We start from the raw sequence: 12,373 nt of genomic DNA on the forward strand, positions 1-12,373 counted from the left end.
CTCGGCCGATGCTGAGACGTCAAGAACGAAGCCGCGCAGCACTGGGATTAAGTGAGCAGCTCTCAAACTGAGGGAAAACGATAACTAACCACTTTCCAACAGTTTCAACTTACATTACCATAAGTAGGAAAATTTTCTCAAACAACTTTCTTTTCTATCGTTCTTAGCCATTTGCAGCACTCTCTGGTCAATCTTACATTTTCTTTCCTCCAGGAGATGGTAAGAACTCGAGTACCTTCATGATAACCGTCGTGGGACGCTTGCTGTGCTGGCAGAGTTCCTTTTTGAGAAAATGCCTGGAAAAGCTTTTCGCTTAGGTCTAGGCGGCAAGAGACGCAGAAGACGGGCATACGCAGCTGTCCGAAGGTAGGTGCCGGTCCCTGGCGGCTTTCGGCAGAAGCCGCGGTTCGGAGCGCACCGCGACCAGCAGAAAGCTCTGTGCGCGAAAAAGCCGCTTCTTCGCCTCCGGCAGCCGGAGAGCTCGGCCGATGCTGAGACGTCAAGAACGAAGCCGCGCAGCACTGGGATTAAGTGAGCAGCTCTCAAACTGAGGGAAAACGATAACTAACCACTTTCCAACAGTTTCAACTTGCATTACCACAAGTAGGGAAAAAAGTTCTTGGACAGCTTTCTTTTGCATCCTTCTAAACCTTATGCAGCACTTCCTGGTCAATCTTACTTTTTCTTTTCTCCAGGAGATGGTAAGAACTCGAGTACCTTCATGACAACCGTCGTGGGATGCTTGCTGTGCTGGCACAGTTCCTTTTTGAGAAAATGCCTGGAAAAGCTTTTCGCTAAGGTCTAGGCGGCAAGAGACGCAGAAGACGGGCATAGGCAGCTGTCCGAAGGTAGGTGCCGGTCCCCGGCGGCTTTCGGCAGAAGCCGCGGTTCGGAGCGCACCGCGACCGGCAGAAAGCTCTGGGCGCGAAAAAGCCGCTTCTTCGCCTCCGGCAGCCGGAGAGCTCGGCCGATGCTGAGACGTCAAGAACGAAGCCGCACAGCACTGGGATTAAGTGAGCAGCTCTCAAACTGAGGGAAAACGATAACTAACCACTTTCCAACAGTTTCAACTTACATTACCATAAGTAGGAAAATTTTCTCAAACAACTTTCTTTTCTATCGTTCTTAGCCATTTGCAGCACTCCCTGGTCAATCTTATATTTTCTTTTCTCCAGGAGAATGTAAGAACTCGAGTACCTTCATGAAAACCGTCGTGATGGCAGAGTTCCTTTTTGAGATAATGCCTGGAAAAGCTTTTCGCTAAGGTCTAGGCGGCAAGAGACGCAGAAGACGGGCGTACGCAGCTGTCCGAAGGTAGGTGCCGGTAGCCGGATTCTTTTAACAGAAGCCGCTCTTCGGCGGGCTCTCTTACCTTCATAATGGGTTTTGCTGGAGGAAGCCGCTTTTTCGTTTCCGGGAATACCTAGAGAGGAACACTAGCTAAAGACGTGATTGGCACCATTATGTCGAGTTTTGCTCGTTCCAGCAGGAATAACTGTGTTCTTCCTTACGCTAGATGGCGCTGCTTATCAAGGTTTGGCTGCTTTTAATCATTTGGGGTGCTGGATGTTCAAACGACTTATCGTAACTTCTTCTATTTTAAGTCAGGTGCTCCCTGACGTAGATCCTATTAGATATAGCACACTGCAAATAGGAGGTGAAATAGATTTATTGTTACTAGCACATGGGTACGAGTGTTAGGAATTTTATAAGGAATATGTTGCATGAATCTTTTGGACCATTCTGCAGCCATTCATACGAAACTCACACAAGTACAAGACAATATGAAGAAATTGACTGGGAACGAGTGGGGTTTGCATCAATGGTTTGAGGGATGGGAAAGAACTGGGTGGTTGAAAGATCTCGTAAATGGAGCTTTGTTTTTACCAGTAGTCATTATTTCATTGCTTTGTGTTATTCCATGCATGGTGAAACTGGTGTGCCTCTTGCTAAAAATGACATTGGAAAAGATCTGGCTGGTGCAAGAAGAAGGGGCAATTGTGACAATGTATCTGAACTGCTTAGACTACGGGCTGCACCAGCCATCCAGCGTGGAACGGTTCTTCTCAGAATTTTCTCAGGGCCCTCTGGAATTCATCAAGACATAAGCCTTGCTAAAACAAGAGAGGAAAAGCTGAGAAACTAAATTCCAAGACCACAAGAACTCCAAAACGGGGGGGGGGGGGGGGGGGGCGGGGAGGGGCAAAGTACCTGGACTGTAAGGAAACACATCTTCTGAGAGGTGCACGCAGAATGCGTGGACAAGACAAAGGCACCAATAAGAAAAGCGTGACTAGTGTGTGCAGAGAGTCAGAATGAGTAAGTGCATCATGTAAAGCATAAACGGCTTCTGCTTAATCCTCTTGGTCCATTGTGCAGGAGTCCTGAATTTCCCATAAGTGATACTTACTAAAAGGGTTCTGATTTTAATGCTAGAGTTACTGTCTATACGATGATTCATGGGAATAGTTCTTTCAAGTCCTTCCCTTGCTGACATCAGTCAGTTTCATCTTTTCCTGAATGTACTGCTGGCTATACATAAGTGATGAATAGAAGGGCATGAGTTTTAGGGATATGTTGCAAGGAAATAGATTGGTAGCTCTGCTTCCATTTCCATTGTCTAAGAAGAATTCCGAATATTTTTGGCCCTTTCATAGACCTCTGACTCGATTAGCATCAGCAGGGAGGGACATTTAATTGGTTTTTCTCCTTTTTAGAGAGAAGCTAATGAAAAAGTTTCACCAGAATCAGAGCAGGCTGCGTAACAAGAAGAGCGTCATGAAAAGGCGCCAATCCTATCCTCTTAGTATTGCTAGTTGTGATTGGACTTCAATGAAATGTGTCAACTCTGTGTTCCTGGGTATCACATCAGTAACAGGTACTTCACCTGCTGTACTTCTCTCCTAAAGCTAAGAACAGAATCCCAAATAATCTTGATTCCAAGGTCTCAATTCACCCTGTGATGCTGACAGGTGAAATAGGAGTGGAAGGTGCACCAGTAAATGAACTTGAATGGCCTATCTAAATCAGCGGCCACTGATTTCCTGAAGGCCTTAACAGGTCAGTTGCCCCTATTTTTCTTGGGGTTCTTTGATTCTTTGGTCATGTTTTTCTTGGGATTCTTTGAATCCTTCCCCACTAGTTCAACCTCTGCTCTCAAATCCTTTGCTGTCATTTAAAGTATCTCAAGAGCCTGGAAACCTGTTGTCTTTATTTATCAACCCATTATTCCCTTCCAAAGGTTGTTTGCCTCAAGTCTCATTCTTGCTGATTTTCTGCTAGTTCATTGTCAGATGGCAGCAGGTGTTCTGTAAGAGCAAGTACACAATCCTATAGCTTGCTTTTCTTTTGATTTGGCCTGTCTAGAAAATGGAATGACTGAACATCTCCAACAGCATTTTCTCTCCCCATTGTGTTTCACCGCAAGGGCAGATGCCAATCATCTACCTAAACTCTTGGTTGTGAAGAAACTAGTGGTATGCTGTTGCATATAGGTAGAACTTTCCGAAAGGAAGGCCTTGTAAAACCATGGCTGAGGCCCGTTACTTTGGCTAAGTAGAAAATGACTAGGGGAAAGTGAGACAGCTGAATTAGAGGTAGATCAAGAAGTTCTAGAAGCATTGCGTGTTCACAGCGTGGGGTATGACGGTTGGTTGAATTATGTTTGTTGCGGCTTAAAGCTATGCAAGTGATAAAGGCCTGACTGCTTCAAAAGCCTGGCTTTTGCAAGAAAGCGGCTCTCCTTTGCACCTGCCTGGGGACTCTGCGTCACTACGGACCCTCACACCCAGGTTGCCAAGGAGATGATGAGTAGGAATGTTGCAGAGCTGCTGTGTGCATATGAAAGGAATGGCAGAGAGTGAAGCCGTGGACAATTTCTGGGCTTTAGTACAATGCTGCTGCATTGGTGCCAGTTTAGTCGGTTTTCCATCAGTGGCATTTCTGTCTAGAAGTACACTGCCCAGAGTCTTTCTAGCATTTGATGCCATTTCCTTACTGCCATTAATACCTTCCTTCAGTTTCAAGGATGAGAGAATCTTTACAGGATTTTGAAGATCCCTGTTAGGAAACAGTATGCCAGAGGAGTCATCACTCCCTTTTCTTTTGCCTCCTTTGTAATTTTTATAGACTCATTTCACATTTCTGCTAATGGCAATAAGAATACTGAGACTACTTAGCAGGGTTGACGCTCTCAGCTGCTTTCCTCTTTCCTACTGCTTCATACCGGATGTGACTTGATGGCCTCGTTTTGCAATCAGCATTTTGCTGTGGTTTGCTAAAACCTGGCATGCACTGCCAACTCACAACTTGTGTGTTGGCATTTCAGGGGCTTTGATGGGTTCCTTTCTGAGATTGCCATGCACTGGACTTTCACAGTCACAAAGACTTCATCCACCATCGGTCAAATTTCAGTATTTAATACTCTTTCCTGGAATGTAGGCAACCTAGCAGCAAGTACTAAATTCGCTGCAAGCCCTGTCTTCCCAAAGGACCATTCAAAAAGTTCGCTTTTCCCCTCTGACCAATCTGACAGTATTTTGATGAAGAATTTGGTACCTTAATAGAACCTCTTAGAAGGGATCTCATGGCAGACAACATCTCAGGCTTTCTTGAAATACTGGCTCCTTTGGATCTCAATTCCATTCAGAGTGCATTTAAGATTTTTTTTTTCACTGAAGCCATTCAACAATGCCTCTTCTCTTTAAAATGTGATGCAGGTGAGAAAGATGGATCCCCGTGAAAGGTTCTATTGATATCAAAATTTGTGCCCAATGGACTGTGCTGATGGAAATCAAATACTAGTGTAGTATTTTGAATCCAAATAATTCCTCCCAATCAGGCCCGACAGGATTGTTTGGCTTTGAATCTGAGCACGTGGACAGTAGTGGATGGTCCACAGGTTGAAAAGAGTGTAGATTCTTCTCCTTCTTTTCATTGATGGCTCAGAGACTGAAAAGGCAGCTCCAAAATGGTAAATACATCCCTACAGATTCAAAAATTGTTCTTCTTAATTTGCATCTCCACCATAACAACAGATGCTTAGAACTAAATTACCAATGGGAATTTTATAGCTTCTCAGAAATGAAACAGGACCTGGCTTATGGGCCTTAGCAGTAGCTACAAGTTTTTCAGCACAAGCCATCTCAAAAGTATTTTAACTTTACCGTACTTTTCTGTCTTATGCTTTCATCTCAAGGATGCAGGAAAAAAAATAAACAAAAAAAAAAAAAAAAAACCAAACAAAAAAACACAACAAAAAAAGACCAAAAAAAAAAAACCAACAAAACAAGAAACCCCACCAAATTGATAATAAGCAAAATCAGTGACATATATAGAAACAGATCCCATGGTTTTTAACTTCCAAACTTGTCTTCTCAGCACACTCTCTACAATGGAATTGTTTCCCTATCTGCCTTGAAACATTTTGCAGCAAAAACACTCTAAGGTCCTGCTGGGTGTTTTGTTCAAAAATGACTTCTTCTGGTTTTCTGTCCATAAGCGGAGTAACGTGACTGTGCTGGCAGCTGACCAAAGGAGGTAGGAAGAGAAATCATCATCCACAACACTGGGGCTAAAGAAATTTCCACAGAAAATTACCTGCCCTAGTACTTGTTCACGTGTTGGGTTGAACGTTCAGAATCTGTTTCCATTTTCCCCATTCATAGCATGTTCTATTTCACAGAATTCCAGCCCCTCAAACATCAGTCCTGCCAGAACTGCCCGCCATAGGGGGCTGGCATAGGGGATCTGCTAATGTCCACTGACTCTTACCAGTATAGTGCTTGTCACCGTTGCAGATCAAGAACTTCTGAATAGTTTGGATTCATGCTCTTTGAGGGGTTGAAAACAAGAAAAGAATGACTAGACATTTCCATGATCAAATCCCCTGATGGAATAAAAATAGGAGCATAATAAATGTATTCATTGTTCTAAGAAGGGAGATGAAGGCTCCAAATGATTACTTGCATACTTCCTGTTCTAAATCCCTTGTTATCTGGCAAGTTGCAGAAGATTCCAGGCTTTTGCCAAAATGCAAACCAGGTTAAAATGTGAAGCCTTACAGTTTACTGGATATAAAACTTCATCATCCATTTTTAAATCTTTGAGATTGTTATGTACTTCCTATTACTACCCTGAGGTTTAGAGCTGTAATTCAGAGAGAAAAGAATGCTATCTTGAATTCATTCTAGTAAATCGGCACTCTCATCTTGTCGGCACTCTCTCCTCTTGGTTTTCACTTCTGAAACTCTGTACGGAAGAGTGCATTAATGCATAGAGCTCTGCATCAATTCTTTACAACAGTTTCCTCTGTAATTCTTCTTTCAAGGCAAACCTATAAACATCCACACTTTCTTACCCCACCACTTCTAAAATTCTATTGAGAAGCAAAAAAAAAAAAAAACCCATCAAACCACTAAATCACTGCTCCAATAAAAAAAGCAGTCCATTAACTGCTTTCTTAGCAGGTTCTTTACCTTGTATTAATATGGCAACCTTTTCTTGCTCTTCTAGATTAGAACCAAATTCTTACAGCATATAAGGAAACATACGTTTACTGTATCTGATTCTTAGATACAGAAGTCCAGCAAGGAGTTCAGACCTCAAAAGAAGTGTCTGTACAACGAGATTCAGCACAACCTTGAGACATATTAGCTATTTTTCAAGAAAAGCGGCCAAACTGAAACTTTTTAGACTTCTCTACAATCATGCATGCCTGCTTCCAGAACCTGACCTTCGTTGCTGGAAACTAGCTGCAATGTTACTGTAAACAATGCTGTGACTGTAGGACATCGTCATTCTTCTCTTCCATTGAAAACCTCAAGTGGAGTCGCGTCACTTCTCTTCAAAATTCTGTATTTCCTTGCAAACTGGTCAAATAAGGATAAATAAAGCGTTCTGTTCATTCGGTTTAAACCTAATGTTCAAAATGAAAAAAAAAAAATCCATTCAGATATGGTCTGCAATAATACAGTAGAAGAGAAGATGAACCAGACTGGCCTACAACAGAAAGAAGTGAAGCAGAATTTGGGAATTTGGAAGACCTTATGATGAATAATTCAAATAAATAAATAAAAAGAATATTGCCTACCCAAATTCAATCAGTGATGCACAGACAGAGAAAAAGTACTAATTACTACTAATATTTCTTTCATTCTCAGACAAGAAGTTCAATGATCCTCTTGAATGCACGGAAGATTCTTGGAAAAGACAGCAGCCTTCTTCTTCACCACATACTCCTCAGAACTCCAGGAGACAAATCATTTGAGCTGTGAGGATCTTTCTCTCTGTAAAACTCCCAGAGCATAGCCAATATTCTATTCCTTTAGGGATCCTGGCCTCCCTGGGGGAGTGCTGGATAGTCTACATCCCGGTACATCAGCCAGACACTCCACCTTATTTCCCATGGCTACTGCAGCAAGGACATCATCTACACTGGCTTTCTAGCCAAAATAGATGCAAGGCACAACAAAGAACATAGGCAAAACCTTGAGCACAGCTTATGGGTTTTGAATGAAAAATCTCAGGATGGCAATACTGGATCTTCTGATCCAAACCATCAGGAAACATTTCTTTAGAGGTGTTGGGAAAGATGAAAGTTTGATGAGAAAGTCTCACAGATATGTATGCTTGGCAGAAAGATTTTTCAATGTGGAGTCTGAAGAAGGAATAGAGTTGGAAGCAAGTTTTGATCTAGAAGAAAAGAATTGCTGAGCCAGTCTTACTGGATAACCGAGGATACCTTAGTTAGAAGAGGGTTTTATGACTTACAGCAAAGGATAAACCCACCCCAAACAAGAAGATGTTTTTACCAAGCAGGAAGCTAGCACAGGCAAACAAGTCAGCAAATGCTGCAAGCAGAAAAAGCTCTCCAAATTTTCCACTGTCAAGAAAACTGAAAAACAACTTTCCGCTTCAACTGTAATATACTGACTTTTAGTGAGTGGAGAATAGCAACATATGGTAATTAGAGTCGTTAGGATAGGCTATGGATAATAGTTAAGGGATAGATTGGTTCTACTGTATGAAGATGCTCAGCAAAGTGCCAAAACCAAAGGGTCTCCAGGCCTGCCTGCAGCTAGAGCTGACAGCTGTAGGCACAGGCTCTGTTGCCCACTACCCTGGACTGCTGCAACGTCTTGGATGGAATAAACTGCATTTTGGAGAGCCGCCTGGACTCCCACATCCCTCATTTAGGCTCTTCCATGGAGGTGAAAAAAGCCTCTGGGTATTGTACAAAAAAACAGCTATGTAATCTAGAGTTGCATGACCCAATATTTCTATTGAACTGGAACAATTTTTATCAATATTATGGATCCACTTCTTTTCAGTGCGTTTGGTCAAAAACATAAAGCATCGTTTAAAAGACATTCTTGGATGCGTACTAAGTACTACGAATTAGTTAAGGTGTTGGTTTGGCATGGCTTGGTTTTTGGTGGGGAGGGAAGAAGCCAGCCACAGAAGTGATTTTTTGTGCAAAGCTCCTAGAAGCTTCCTCCATGCCTGGCAAAGTGAATCCCTGCTTGGCACTAAGAACAGACATGCTGCTGAGCCAATTACAGAAGCTGATAGCGCCTTGGTGATATATTTAAGAAGGAAATCAAAACTGCAGCCAGTTAACCTTGAAGTTGGGAAATTTTTAGGTTGGCACCTCTTCGGCTTTGAAAGCCAAACCAGTGAGACACTCTGTTGCAGTGTGTGTTTATTATTGTACTGCAGTTCTAGTAGTCAGTTTTCTAAGGCTTCCTATTTTGTGCTGTTATAGCATATGTTATTATGAATGGATTGTTCCTTTCCCCCCAGTATTGTTGGCTTTTGCCCTAGCTGTCCCTCTCCCCAAAGACCTGCCCTTTTGTTCCCTGTTCCTTCTCCCATTGAACATCAACCCCTCCCCAAGCCTGCCCCTTTCTCTAGAAACTTCCCTCTCAATTTTGTACCCTTCAAAACCCCAGTGGTTTCTTCAAGTTATTCTCCTCCCCTGTAGTCCCCCTACTGGTTTCAACATTGTATTCCCCTCCTTGTCTACCACCCCCAGTTTCTCCCAGTTGGTTAAAGATTGTATCCTCCCCTGGGACCTTCCCCCCATTTAGAAGTTGATGGATGCCTTTGAATCATTGTCTTTCTGTCCTTGACCCTCCAGGGAGTAAACTGAAAAATATGCAGAAGACCTCTCCCTGTTCCTTGTCCCTGCCCTCAGCGCAGTTCTATCCCCAAGGCAGTCCACCTGTGCCGTAGAGCAGCTGTGCCCTACAGCTGCAGCCCGGATTCGACAGCTTTCTTGGGGCGGCCCACTCTCGCTGTCGGTGTCGGGAGCTAGTTGGGCTGAAGAAATCCAGCACCGCAGCAAGACTCCAAGTCAGAAATCCAGTTTATTAGGAAAAGGGGGAAAAACCCAAATCCATGCAAGAGTACAAAAGAAAAACCACTGACAGAGTCAGAATACAAGCTGACGTCCTGCTAGTTAGGGTGGTGAAAGCAGTTTGGATGAAATGGTCTTGTTGAAGTGGTGATTCTGTAGAAACCATCTGGTAGCTCTCGTCCTCTGGAAAACCAGTGGCTAAGGGTGGCCGTTCCTCTGGCAATGCAGTAGAAATGGTGCTTCTTGCCTTCCAAAACCCAGATGATATCCAGGTGGGGATGCTTAGCTCCTACCCCCTGGGCAGAGCATCTCCCAATGGGCTGATATCGTTCTGAGTCATGATGTGGGTCCTTGATTACCCGTGAAACAGAAATGGCTCCTGGAGGGAGTTATCTCTGAGTCATGTGGCAAGACATTGATGGGCCCACTAACAGGAGAGAAGGAAAAAACGATGCCACCCCTGGTTTCCTCAGTTCTTGAGGGTGGGAATAGGATGCATTTTGATATTGTAAGCTAGGACAATACAGGATGCAGGTTTTTGCATTTGCAGGAAGTTTGTATGGATTTGAAAAGTATCCTCATAGCAGAAGCACAAAAGTATTCTCCCCTTTTAATCATCTTCCAATGAAGCAATTCTCCCAATAACCTAAGGCATGAATGACTTGCGAGTGAGTTGAAGGAACACGCCAAAGATAAGTAGTGTTCAACTGCAGAGAATTGTTTAGGGACATCATACCCTAATATTTTAAATCAGAAAGCATGGATGGACGGGTCTTTTTTCCTTGGTTGACTACAGAACCAGCGGTCCTTTGCAGAAGGGTCTTTGGATTTAGGATGAGACTGGCAACTAAGAGCATGGCTACACAGAAGGTGCTACTTTTAGACCAAAACATTCAACTACTAAAGGCAGATAGGAGAATAGTTGATTAGTGACAGCTCCGACAGGAGGAGTCTGCGGCTTACCCCGTGGGAACAATAGTAGCACATTTCAATTTTAGAAAACCATTCTTTTCAGAGGACCAAGCATCAGTGAAAAGAAAAGGTCGAGTAAAGACATCCTAGTGCTCTTCTGATCAGAAGCATCTTCCTCCATATGAGAGTATTTAGGAAAGGACAGTGCGTTCATAAGGAAAGGTGTGCCAGTTACAAAACCTGCAGAACAAGGCAAGACAAACTTATACATTTTATTTGCTATTTTTATTTCACCTGCTAAAAAATGATTTTTTTTAAGACTGAATTTTATGAATTCTGCAACGCTGTCTTTTTGAACGTCTTCCTACTCGTATTAAACACCGAGGTGACAAAGAGAGCAGCAGTGGAAGGAAAGCTGGTCCATCTCCCCCTCCTTGTGGCTTTAGGCCAGTGAGCGATTAGAAGTTGGTCACTTCATTTGAGATAAATAGCTTTACCAAGAGAGAATATTATCCAGCCTTGATCTTTCCTTTGGAGCTGATCCACTTTGTAGTCATGAATTCTTGACTCAGCTGGGGAGAAACAATGGCATTATGGCCATGGATGTTAGAGTGCGCTGATGGGAAATGAAGTTTTCATCTTCCGGTCCTTGCTTCAGTAAATATTCCAAATTCATCAGAAAGAAAATTCGAAGACCAGGAATCCCCACTCAAATGACCTACTTCAAATAGTCTGCACGCATAAGAGACATCAAGCAGGTGCTCTCATCTGTTAGGGGAATACCCAGCCAGTATATTATTGTCTAGTTAGGAGGCAATAATTTTGGAAATCATTGAATTTTTTGTATTGCAAGTGAATGGTCAACACATTTTATTACTGGATTAGGTAAAATCATGTCTTCTGCATCCTTTCAGAGAGGAAGCTTACCTGGATCTAAAGCTGCTCAGCTCCATGATGGGATGCTTTGTCTTCAAAGGGAACTCTACTCTTTGTCCTTTTGGATTGCTTCCATAGCTTTTCACTCACTCTTCAAGTACCTGTTAAAATGTCCTCTTATCCCATGCAAATTTTTATGGGCATAGTCACTGAATTGGGAAGTATTCCATTAAGTCCACAGGCCTTGTTGAGATGGATGCACAGGTCTCAAGGGTGTTAGCAGATGTTATTCTGAGGCCACTCCTGATCATGTTGGATGGACCATGGTGACTGAGGAAAGTGCCCAAAGACTGGATGAAAGCAAATGTCACCCATCTTGAAAAAAGGCAACCAGGAGGACTCAGAAAAGTACAAGCCAGCCAGCCTCATTTGGATCCCCAGGAAGTTGATGGAGTAGCTGTTCCTGGAAAGCATTGCCAGGCACACGAAGGAGGACAGAACAAATGTAGTCAGCATGGATTTACCAGGGGAAATTGGTGCTTGACGACTTTTTAAACTCCTCTGGTGAATGAACTTGCCTGGTAGATGAAGAGAATATCATCTGCCTGGGCTTCAGGGAAGTTTTGGACGTTTATCTACATGGCAGCACACATACCTACGGGAAGGAATAGTGCAAAGAGCAGGGAACCAGTGTCTTTTCAATGATGCTCAGTGAAAAGACAAGAGGCAGTGGGCACACACTGCAATACAGGAGATTGCCTCTGAGCATCACAAAATTATTTTTTACCGTGACGGTGACTGAACCATGGCACAGAGTGTCCAGAAAGATGGTGGAGTCTGGATCATTGAAGACATTAAAAGTAGGCCCAGATATAATCCTGGGCAACAGGCTCTAGGTATCCTGGTTGAAGCAGGGGGATGGGACTTGGGGAGCCCCACAGAGCCCTTCCACCCTCATTCATTCTGTGCTAGTGAATTCTCTTAGAGATGCATTTCAAGGACTGGCATGACAAAGCTCTGTGCAGAGTGAGATCCAAATGGACATGGGATTTAAGTTCCTTAAGTAGTGTTCAAGAAGAATGTAAAACTCCAGGAAACCTGTCTCTTCCATAACTGAATCCCTTTCATGGGAAAATTCCCCAGCTCTAGAAAGATCCTCTGAGACGCATGCTTAAGACTGACACTGGCAGAGCAAATTTCTCCCTATGCGTGTCTAAGACCAGTTAG

Source organism: Haemorhous mexicanus, chromosome 1 (genome assembly GCF_027477595.1).
Source record: "Haemorhous mexicanus isolate bHaeMex1 chromosome 1, bHaeMex1.pri, whole genome shotgun sequence".
NCBI lineage: Eukaryota > Metazoa > Chordata > Aves > Passeriformes > Fringillidae > Haemorhous > Haemorhous mexicanus.